An 8,932-nucleotide genomic window follows, 5' to 3' on the forward strand; every position below is an offset into this window, starting at 1 on the left:
ATTCCAAGCCAGACTGTCTGGGACCATTTTATAAAAGACAAAATGCTTTGAATACATTAATATTTTGTATTTGATTAAAGGTCTGCCTCTTGAGCTGTCCAAAAAAACATATCTGCATAAAAATAATTTGGCTCTGTAAAACCAAAGATGTCTGGTTAGATAAAATCTCAGAGATACTGTTCTAGGGGACAGCATCTTACTTACTTACACAGCAACTTACCATTAAAATGAACAATTCTGAAAAAATCAGACCCTTAAAAGAATTTGAATATACTGCCTATACTTTAGGCTGCTAAGTTACCAAAACCAAAACAAACATTTAGAACTCCAGATGAAATAAATGGGTTCAACTGAGCTAGCTTTCAGTAAGTTACCCACCATCATAAGCCTTTATGGTTTCAAATGAGCAATGCAATTGCTTCTTTGGAAATATCCCTCTGTAATGACTTTCCCCCTCTTTGCCTACACAATAATTTGTACATTAGCTAAATATGGAAACTAGATTTCTTACATTTACTACAGCAGATGTGAACATGTCAGACATGTTATTAAAAATACCCCAAATCCTCCAGGTCATTGGAATGATCCTAACAAAAATATTTATCAGAATTTTAAATAGTTTTAATTTATAATTCTCATCCACAGACAAAGCTGTTAAAAATAGAAAATACATTTTAGTGGAAAAATTAATTCATTAACTTCCATTCCAAAATTATGGCAAGTATGATTGTTAAAGATATTATTAACAACAACATGTGCACTGACTAAATGTTTTTGGTATTTTTTTCTCTATAATTCTGTCATTTCCATTCTTCATATAAACAGTGTTTTTTCAGTAACTTGCAAAGCAAGCATATCTAACATGTTAGAAAATCTACATCTGTTTGATTTCTGAATGGAAACAACTACCTCTGCCTTCAATACCAAAGACAAGCGAGGAGGGTCCCAGTGCCCTGAGCTGGAGGACCATGGCTGTGAGAATGATAAACTCCCAGTTGACTCTGAAGTTGCGTGGGAACTGCTACTCCAGCTGGACACCTAAAGTCTATGGGGTCTGATGGGATTCATCTGAGAATACTTAAAGAGCTGCTGATGTCATTGCAAGGCCTCTCTTGATTTTTGAGTGGTCCTGGGAATCTGGAGAGGTCCTTGCTGACTGGAAGCTGGCTAACGTTGCCCCAGTTTTCAAGAAGGGCAAGAAAGAGGACCCCAGAAACTATTGACCAGTCAGTCTCATTTCTGTGCCTGGTAAAGTTATGGAGAGGATTATCCCAGGAGGTATTGAAAAACATCTGGAGGACAACACAGCCGTTGGTCACAGCCAGCATGGCTTCATGGGAGGAGAGTCCTGCTTATCAAACCTGATTTCCCTTGTATGACAAGGTAATCCATGCAGTTGACCAAGGGAAGCCAGCTGATGTAACCTTTCTGGATTTCAGTAAAGATTTTGATAGTGTCTCTCACAGAATCCTCCTGGATAAAATGTCCAGCTCACAGCTGGATAAACAACACATCATGTGATGGGTGAACAAATGGCTCACAGGTCAGGCTCAAATGGTTACAGTGAATCAGGTGACATTAGACTTGTAACCTGTCGCTAGTGGGGTTCCACAGGGCCCCATTCTCAGCCCTGTGCTCTTCAAAATCTTCATTAATGACTTGGACACAGGACTGGAAGGGACACTGAGCAAAAACTGATACAAAACTAGGAGGAGTTGTTGACTCCCTCGAAGGCAGAGAGGCCCTGCAGAGAGACCGTGACAGATTAGAGATGAGCAATCCCCAGCTGTATGAAATTCAACATGAGAAAGTGCTGGATCCTGCACCTTGGACGGAACAACGCTGGATGTACAGACAGACTGGGGAATGAGAGGCTGGAAAGGGACCTTGTCTAATATTCCACTTGGTCAATGGCAAGTGGAATCTGAGTCAGCAGTGCCCTGGCAGCCAGGAGGGCCATGCCTGTCCTGGGGGGCACCAGGCACAGCATGGCCAGGCAGGCAAGGGAGGGGATTGTCCTGCTCTGCTCTCAGCTGGGGCAGCCTCACCTCCAGTGCTGGGGGCAGTTTTGGGAGGCAAAATATGAAGAAGATATCAAGCTGATAGCATCCAAAGGAGGGTAACAAAGATGGTGAAGGGCCTTGAGGGCAAGCCTTACAGGGAGAGACTGAGGTCACTTGGTCTGTTCAGACTGGAGAAAAGGAGACTGAGGGGAGACTTCATCACAGGCTACAACTTCCTTGTGAGGAGAAGAGGAGGGACAGACACTTCCCTCTGGTGACCAGTGACAGGACCCAAGGGAACGGCCTGAAGTTGTGTCAGGGAAGGGACAGGTTGGATATTAGAAAAAGGTTCTTCACCCAAAGGGTGGCTGGGCACTGGAACAGGCTCCCCAAGGAAGTGGTCACAGGACCAAACCTAAAAGAGTTCAAGAAGCATTTGGACAGTGCTCTCGGCCACATGGTGAGACTCTTGGGGATGGTGCTGTGCAGGGCTAAGAGCTGGACTGCAATGATCCTTGTGGGTCACTTCAACTCAGAATATTCTGTGATTTCCTCAATGCCTCTGTAACAGATATTGAAGACTTCTCCATGTGTCACATCTAAAGGGTGGCCTACAGCTTTCTTGCAACGCTTTAAATAATGCAGGGCACATTGCAAAGTCTTGGAATTCACTCTGGACTCGCTCTTAAATTCATTCTCTTTACCAATGTCACATAACTATTCTCTATGAAATCCTACTGATTCTTGCCTTTTTTCTCCCTCTCTCCACATGAATCACATTTTCTATTAAAGCTGATGTCAATCATGAATGGTTGTTTCTACTGGCAGGAGGAATTACCTGAAGTGATTAGACTGACTTGATGCATTTGTAAAGCAAGGAAAATACATGTGCAAACAATGATTTAGAAGAAATCATCTTCTTTCACATCAACATTTTAAAATGCTACCGGATTTAGCAGCAGATGCTGCTTATGAAGGAATTTTCTGCATACATCCCAGCTTTCTACAACAAAGCCATGGAAAGAGAAAGGGAAACTGTGTTTGGAACACAGATTCCTTACATGCAGGACTGCATGGGATATCATTTCCCTCTATTGTTTCCCTGTTTACCTCCACCCTTTGTGCATTTGCCAGCTTCTATTTGAGTGTGGTTTTACCTGGAGCCAGAGCCTGCAGTGTAGGCGAGGTGACAGCGATGAATGTGGTTCCCTTACTCCCACACTGCTTTGCAACATCAGATGAGTAAAAAATAAGATTCCTGACTTGCTTGTTCTGGCAATGCACAAAGGAATGCTTTGCTCTGGCTTTTATACCTGAGTGCACATTTGCTGAAACAAGAGGTGCGCAGGCTTTCCCAATCAGTGATCCCACTAAGCATTGCTGTGAAGTTCAAGAGGACCTGATGCTGAAGTTTTAAAAGACCCAGGCAGGGTTATGGGTCTCCTCTGAAGGAGGCATCAGGCTGAGGCTGTGACCATTCTTTGTGGTGGAAGATTCTCTTCCAAGCAGTGTCTTTTTAACTAAGCAGTATTGGCTCCAATCCCATTCTGGTAATTGTACCCTGCCTACTAAAGTTCCTTGGCAGTTTTAATTGGGGAAAGATTAATTCTTTGCTTCCTATCTTGAACTATGCACAATTATAACCATATGCTTATGTAGCTTATATATATACACACACATACATATAACTAAAACTGACTCAATTTCCAGTGGGAACAAAATTACTTCTGTGTTTAACTTTGTATGAGGTTGTAAAATGGTGTACGGTATTTTCAAATGAAGGATGTATCATAAATTTAAAGGCTCCTAACATATGGAGAAATGGCTTTCAGCATGAAAGTTCAGTTTCTTTTTTAAAAAAGAAAACAGGAAAAAGTATCACACTATTAAGTGAAGGCTTATGAAAGCTACTTCTCTTTCGAATTTGTAACTCAACTCTCCCCATTTTAACAGACAAACTGTTCAAGAGAGCCTCAATGTTTTACAAAGAGTCTTTTTGGAAGAGTAGGTGATGCCTTTCATCCTCTGTCAACTGCTGCAATCTTTTAAATTCTTAGAAAGACTCTTTCTTCTTCCTGGACTTCACATGAGTAAGTGAATTTTACAGACCTGAACTCTGCAAAAATTAGGAACAGCTGGAAGTAAAGGCTTAACAGAAACATGGACATAACTTTTGACTGAGGATTTTGTTCACATGCCAGCTACAATTATTTTTAAGAAAACGGAAGTTTTTATCCTGCGTATTGAAGTGTCCACAAATCATAGGCAAAAATACCTTAGTCCTTCATTTATTCCAGTCCTCAGCTGGTCAGCTCTGTACCATGTTTGTGGTGTTGGTGTTAAGCTTCTTGGACAAGGCTCTGTTATAGTGACATTTTACCCCAGAGCAGAAAAGAAAGAACTCCAAGTTCTTTAGCACAATAGCATTAGCTGGAATTATCAGCATCCTAACATGTCCATTTGTGAAGTGCCTGCGGCTAGTAAGTCCACATACTGCTATTTCCATAGTTAGGATGCTATGAATCGGGTAATTGAAACATATGTCTCCTTATGTACTTTGACTTTTAATTTTATTAGAAGTTTTTCCTATAGGAATCCTTACAGTACACGGTTTTAACAACAGCCATCTAATTATCATCATACTGCAAAGTACTAAAATAAAGGTTCTTCAGAACCTCAACTTACAGTTTTTAATTTTAATTGCAGTATTATTGCCACATGACCTGACTTACTGAGGACCTGCTACAGATACAGCAATTTCTGCACCAAATCCAGTGATGAAGTTCAAAAGCTTGTAACTTTGTCACATTTAGTTACAACTTAATCATATTTAAGTAGATTGTCACATAAAGAGAAAAATGTTCATTTTCATTCTTTCAGTGGCAGGAAGACAAGAACAGCTTGAAAATACAAGGCTGGACTGCTCAGTTTTACAGATTCCTAAGGAAATGTGCAGTTATGTAGATAACTATATGACTGCCATTAGCTCTACTTATGCAGACTTTACTAAGTATCTATTCACTATCTATTAGTATCTAAATCTAAATTTATTACATGTATTGGCTTTTAGCACCTGAGTAATACAAAGCAGTGTTCATTGTCTCAAGTTCTGGAAGTATCTTCAGTTATGGATTGGCATTTACATAAAAGCATTTAAAAATAAAGCATCCATTCTGTATTTTATATATTCTCCATCAAACTCAAGAAAAAATGGCAAGAGTCTCAAGACTATGGCAAGAAAGGCAGAAGTATTTTTCAGCATGTCATAATATGATCATAAATCAGAAAGTGAGGTCTGTGTGTCATAATTCACTCTATTCTTCTAAACAATTACAACTTAGACTTGCCTTTCACCCGTTGTATTAGACTTGCAACAGATCCTTCCACAGCCATCCACACGAATTTAAAGGGCAGTAAAAAAGATATGGTTAAACAATGCCAGCATCTGTACCCAACCCTGCTGTCCTCCTGTCATTCTAGGCCTGTTCATAGGCATCAATTATTGGATTTCAGTCTTGCTTCAGCTACTGTCCACTGCTCTACAGGACTCACAGTGACATCTACTGGGTTAACTTCAGACTGGTGATCACCAGGGCTCCTCAGAAACGAGAAGAAGAAAATCTGTGGGTTTTTGACTTTCATTCCTAAGATAACAGAAAGTAATGAAGTGAAACTACACCAAAAAGTAAGAGCATCTTCTCTGCTTGAAGAGATTATTTACACCTAAACCTTCTTAAGTAATTTGTATATTGTAAATCAAACCTAGCACAAGGTAGTCTAGTGTCAGGCTGTGGGTGTAGGGCTTCAGCATGCCTAATGTACATCTAGTTGAAAAACAGACACTGATATTAACAAAAAAAAAAAATTAAATAATTATTGTAAACTACACAGAACCAGCCTTCCATTCTCTTTGTAAAAGGAGGATATTATTGCAAGGCTTTTCATTTATTTTCACTTCTTAAATGCAGATTCAGTGAAAATAGACTGAGTCATGATTAAGCTAGTGAAGAGCCATTGAAACTGACTTAAAATCTATTGTAAATAACATATAGCTAATTAGCTTAGAACTGTGGCAATAATACTGCAGAAAATGAAAGTATTTTCTTAATATGCATGTGTGTAAATATCTATAAACATGTATCTGAAACTGACAATTATGTATTTTTACTGGTAAAAATAATGAAAATTTTTGGATAGAATTTCTGCAGAGAAACCCCTTAAATGTTCTGCCCATCTACTGATTTCATTATCAAGAAATTCTCTTGTGCAAGTTTACTCAGACATACCATACCATTCATACTTTAGCTTATTACAAGTTCAAAGTTTTTAACTGTTGTAATTTGAACACATATTATTGGTTTTTTTTAAGACTAGATAGCAAAATGTTGTGTGAGCGTGTGAGCAGGGCCAAAGAGGATATCCCCAGTTGCAGTCTGTCACACTAAACAGTTCACCTCCTCTGACAATTTAATTCAGATATTAACATTCCTCACATTGTAACCCTGTATTTTGGTGACAAGAACATTCCACAGAACAGAAGATGAAAGATAAATGGATGAGGGAATCGTTTTGAATACAAAAACCCAGGCCAGAAAGCATTTACTAATACCCAAATGATGACAAGTCCAAATACAAAGAATGCTATGTTAAAAGCTCTGATCACATACAGTCTCAGACAGCTAGAGAGCATCTTTCTTTTTTCCTGAGACACCACAGCACAACAAAATTTCAGCTTCTCAGATTACTGAAAAAACAGACTCTGTGTGTGTGTGCCTGCCTGTGCTCAGGATTGTGCATGAGTTTGCTCTCCTGGTTCAGTTTGCATCCATTTAATCTATACTGCTGTCGGTCACAGCTGGCTCCTCATATGAATCTAAAAAATTGTATATTCAAATAACTGTGATTACCCAGACTTTAAAAAAAAAGCTACAAAAGACTGGAACCAGCAAATTCCTTTCGTGGCTTTCTTAAATTTCTGGGTAAATTCTCTAATTCAAAGTGGAATTCTAGTGGAAGACATACAGCTTAGTTATTTTAAGCAAAGGTGCAGACATTTCTCTTACCATAAGAATAATCAGTATTCCAAATGTTCAGATAATGAATTAGGTGGAGACTGACAGATAGACAGACAGACATCCTACAGGTCAGGAAACAGGCCAATTTCACACAGTCTTCAGGAAGAAGGTTTTTTTTTTCTGAGGTCATAATTATTTCTTATCAGATTTTCTGCACCTTCCTCTACTGCTTCTCACGTTGCTTTCCAGCTGAGGAAAGCGATGGGAATAGACAGATCACTCTCTAAGAGACAGAACATTTTAAACAACCAAACCCCAAACATTTAAGCATTTGAAGCCGTTGGTTTTTAAAACATCTGAAGGATATGTGTCACAGCTGTGCCAGTAATGCATGCCAGAGGGAGGAGGGGTGGAAGCATCAAAGATGTAACGCCACAAGTGCAGCTCAGTACCCACAGCCCTTTGTGGGTGACACACTGCTGCCAGGGCTGTCCCTGGAGCCCAGACCTGGCATGAGGGGTGCTGGCCCCAGTGTGAGCTCTGCTGCTCTGCCCTGGGGAAAGGGCAGCCAAAGAGGTGGTTGAAGCTGATTCAAACACTGCCTAAAATTAGCACGTTCAGGATTTCAGAGAGGGCAACTGACCCACACAACAAAAAACACACATGCAAATACATCACACTTTTTTCCCCCTCCTGATTCTGCCTTAAAAATAGGCTGACAAAAAAGATTCTGAATTATCATGAGAAAAACCTTCATGGTTGGCCCAGTGAGCAAACTGATGAAATCACATTTTTGAAGTGCAGGGTTGCTCGCTGAATTTCCATGGATAATTGTAAATGCCCTGTGCTCGGCAGCAACTGGAGAGGCTGGACTGGTTTGGCTGCAGCAAATGCACCTTTATCAGGGGTTTAATTATCCTGATTCTTGGATAGGTTTCTAGTGCTGAACTTTGTGCTGCACTGCTGGTTTTGCTATGGGTACCTGAGCCAGATCCTTTGGAAAAGGCAGGGTTTTATCACCAAGTGGTTTTTTTGGTTTGGGGCTCCAGTTAAAGAAAGAAGTCCTACATCCTCTGTTTCGTGGAAAAAAAAATAGGCATTGCAGCCATAAAATTAAATTCCATTAAGAATTTCAAGGATTATGTAACAAATCCTGTATGTGTCTGTGCTTTTTTTTTTTTTCCAAAATAGGGTATTTCATTTATTAGGTAATTACTGTGCTGAGCAAAGAACATATTTCAGGGCATATATAATATACTTATGCTATGGTCAAACATGCCTGTACATGATATGTAAAAAGGGAAAGCCTCTCTCTTTCTCAATCAAATAGTCTTGAAGTCAGAGGAAAGCATTCTTTCAACAAATGTTTGAAGTGGCTTTATTTGACCCCATGTTACTGAAAATTCAGTTAAATTTGAAACATTTCCCATTGCATTATAATCACAAATGCAACTTTTAATGCATGCAATTGGGAATATCAATTTATCAATCAATAAAATGTTTTCAGTTTCTAGTAAGTGGAAATATCTGTTCACCTGTCGTTTACAGAACTCACAAAAATGTCAAATGCTAGAGAACACTGCTTAAAAAAGTGACAATTTTTCTGTCATATGAAGACTGAAAATATTAATAAAAATTGTTCCTCTGTAAGAAAAATACAGTAATTTGCCCTGCTGCTTATCTTCTGTCTTATTTATCTGGTACCTCAAATTGTGAAGGGAGACACATTTTTTGCTTACAAAAAAGAGTACATTGAAGAAGGCCAAAAATTTCTACCTAGTGCACTACTGAATCACAGCAGCTGAGTCATATTCCCAGCATTATTTAGAATTAGATTCAAGATGATTCGCTTATTCTGCCAGTGGTTGTCATATGGAAGCAAGTGCATTCATTTTTCTTTTCCCTTATAGCTTA

The 8,932-nt window shown here is 39.3% G+C and overlaps 1 protein-coding gene across 1 annotated transcript in view; it reads right to left on the reverse strand.

The window, feature by feature from the left end:
* HIVEP1 (HIVEP zinc finger 1) overlaps nt 1-8,932 on the reverse strand; it is a gene marked incomplete at its 5' end in the record, with an annotated part of 51,468 nt that overhangs the window by 6,529 nt on the left and 36,007 nt on the right.

The sequence above is a fragment of the Geospiza fortis genome, unplaced genomic scaffold, assembly GCF_000277835.1.
Source record: "Geospiza fortis unplaced genomic scaffold, GeoFor_1.0 scaffold104, whole genome shotgun sequence".
Classification (NCBI taxonomy): domain Eukaryota; kingdom Metazoa; phylum Chordata; class Aves; order Passeriformes; family Thraupidae; genus Geospiza; species Geospiza fortis.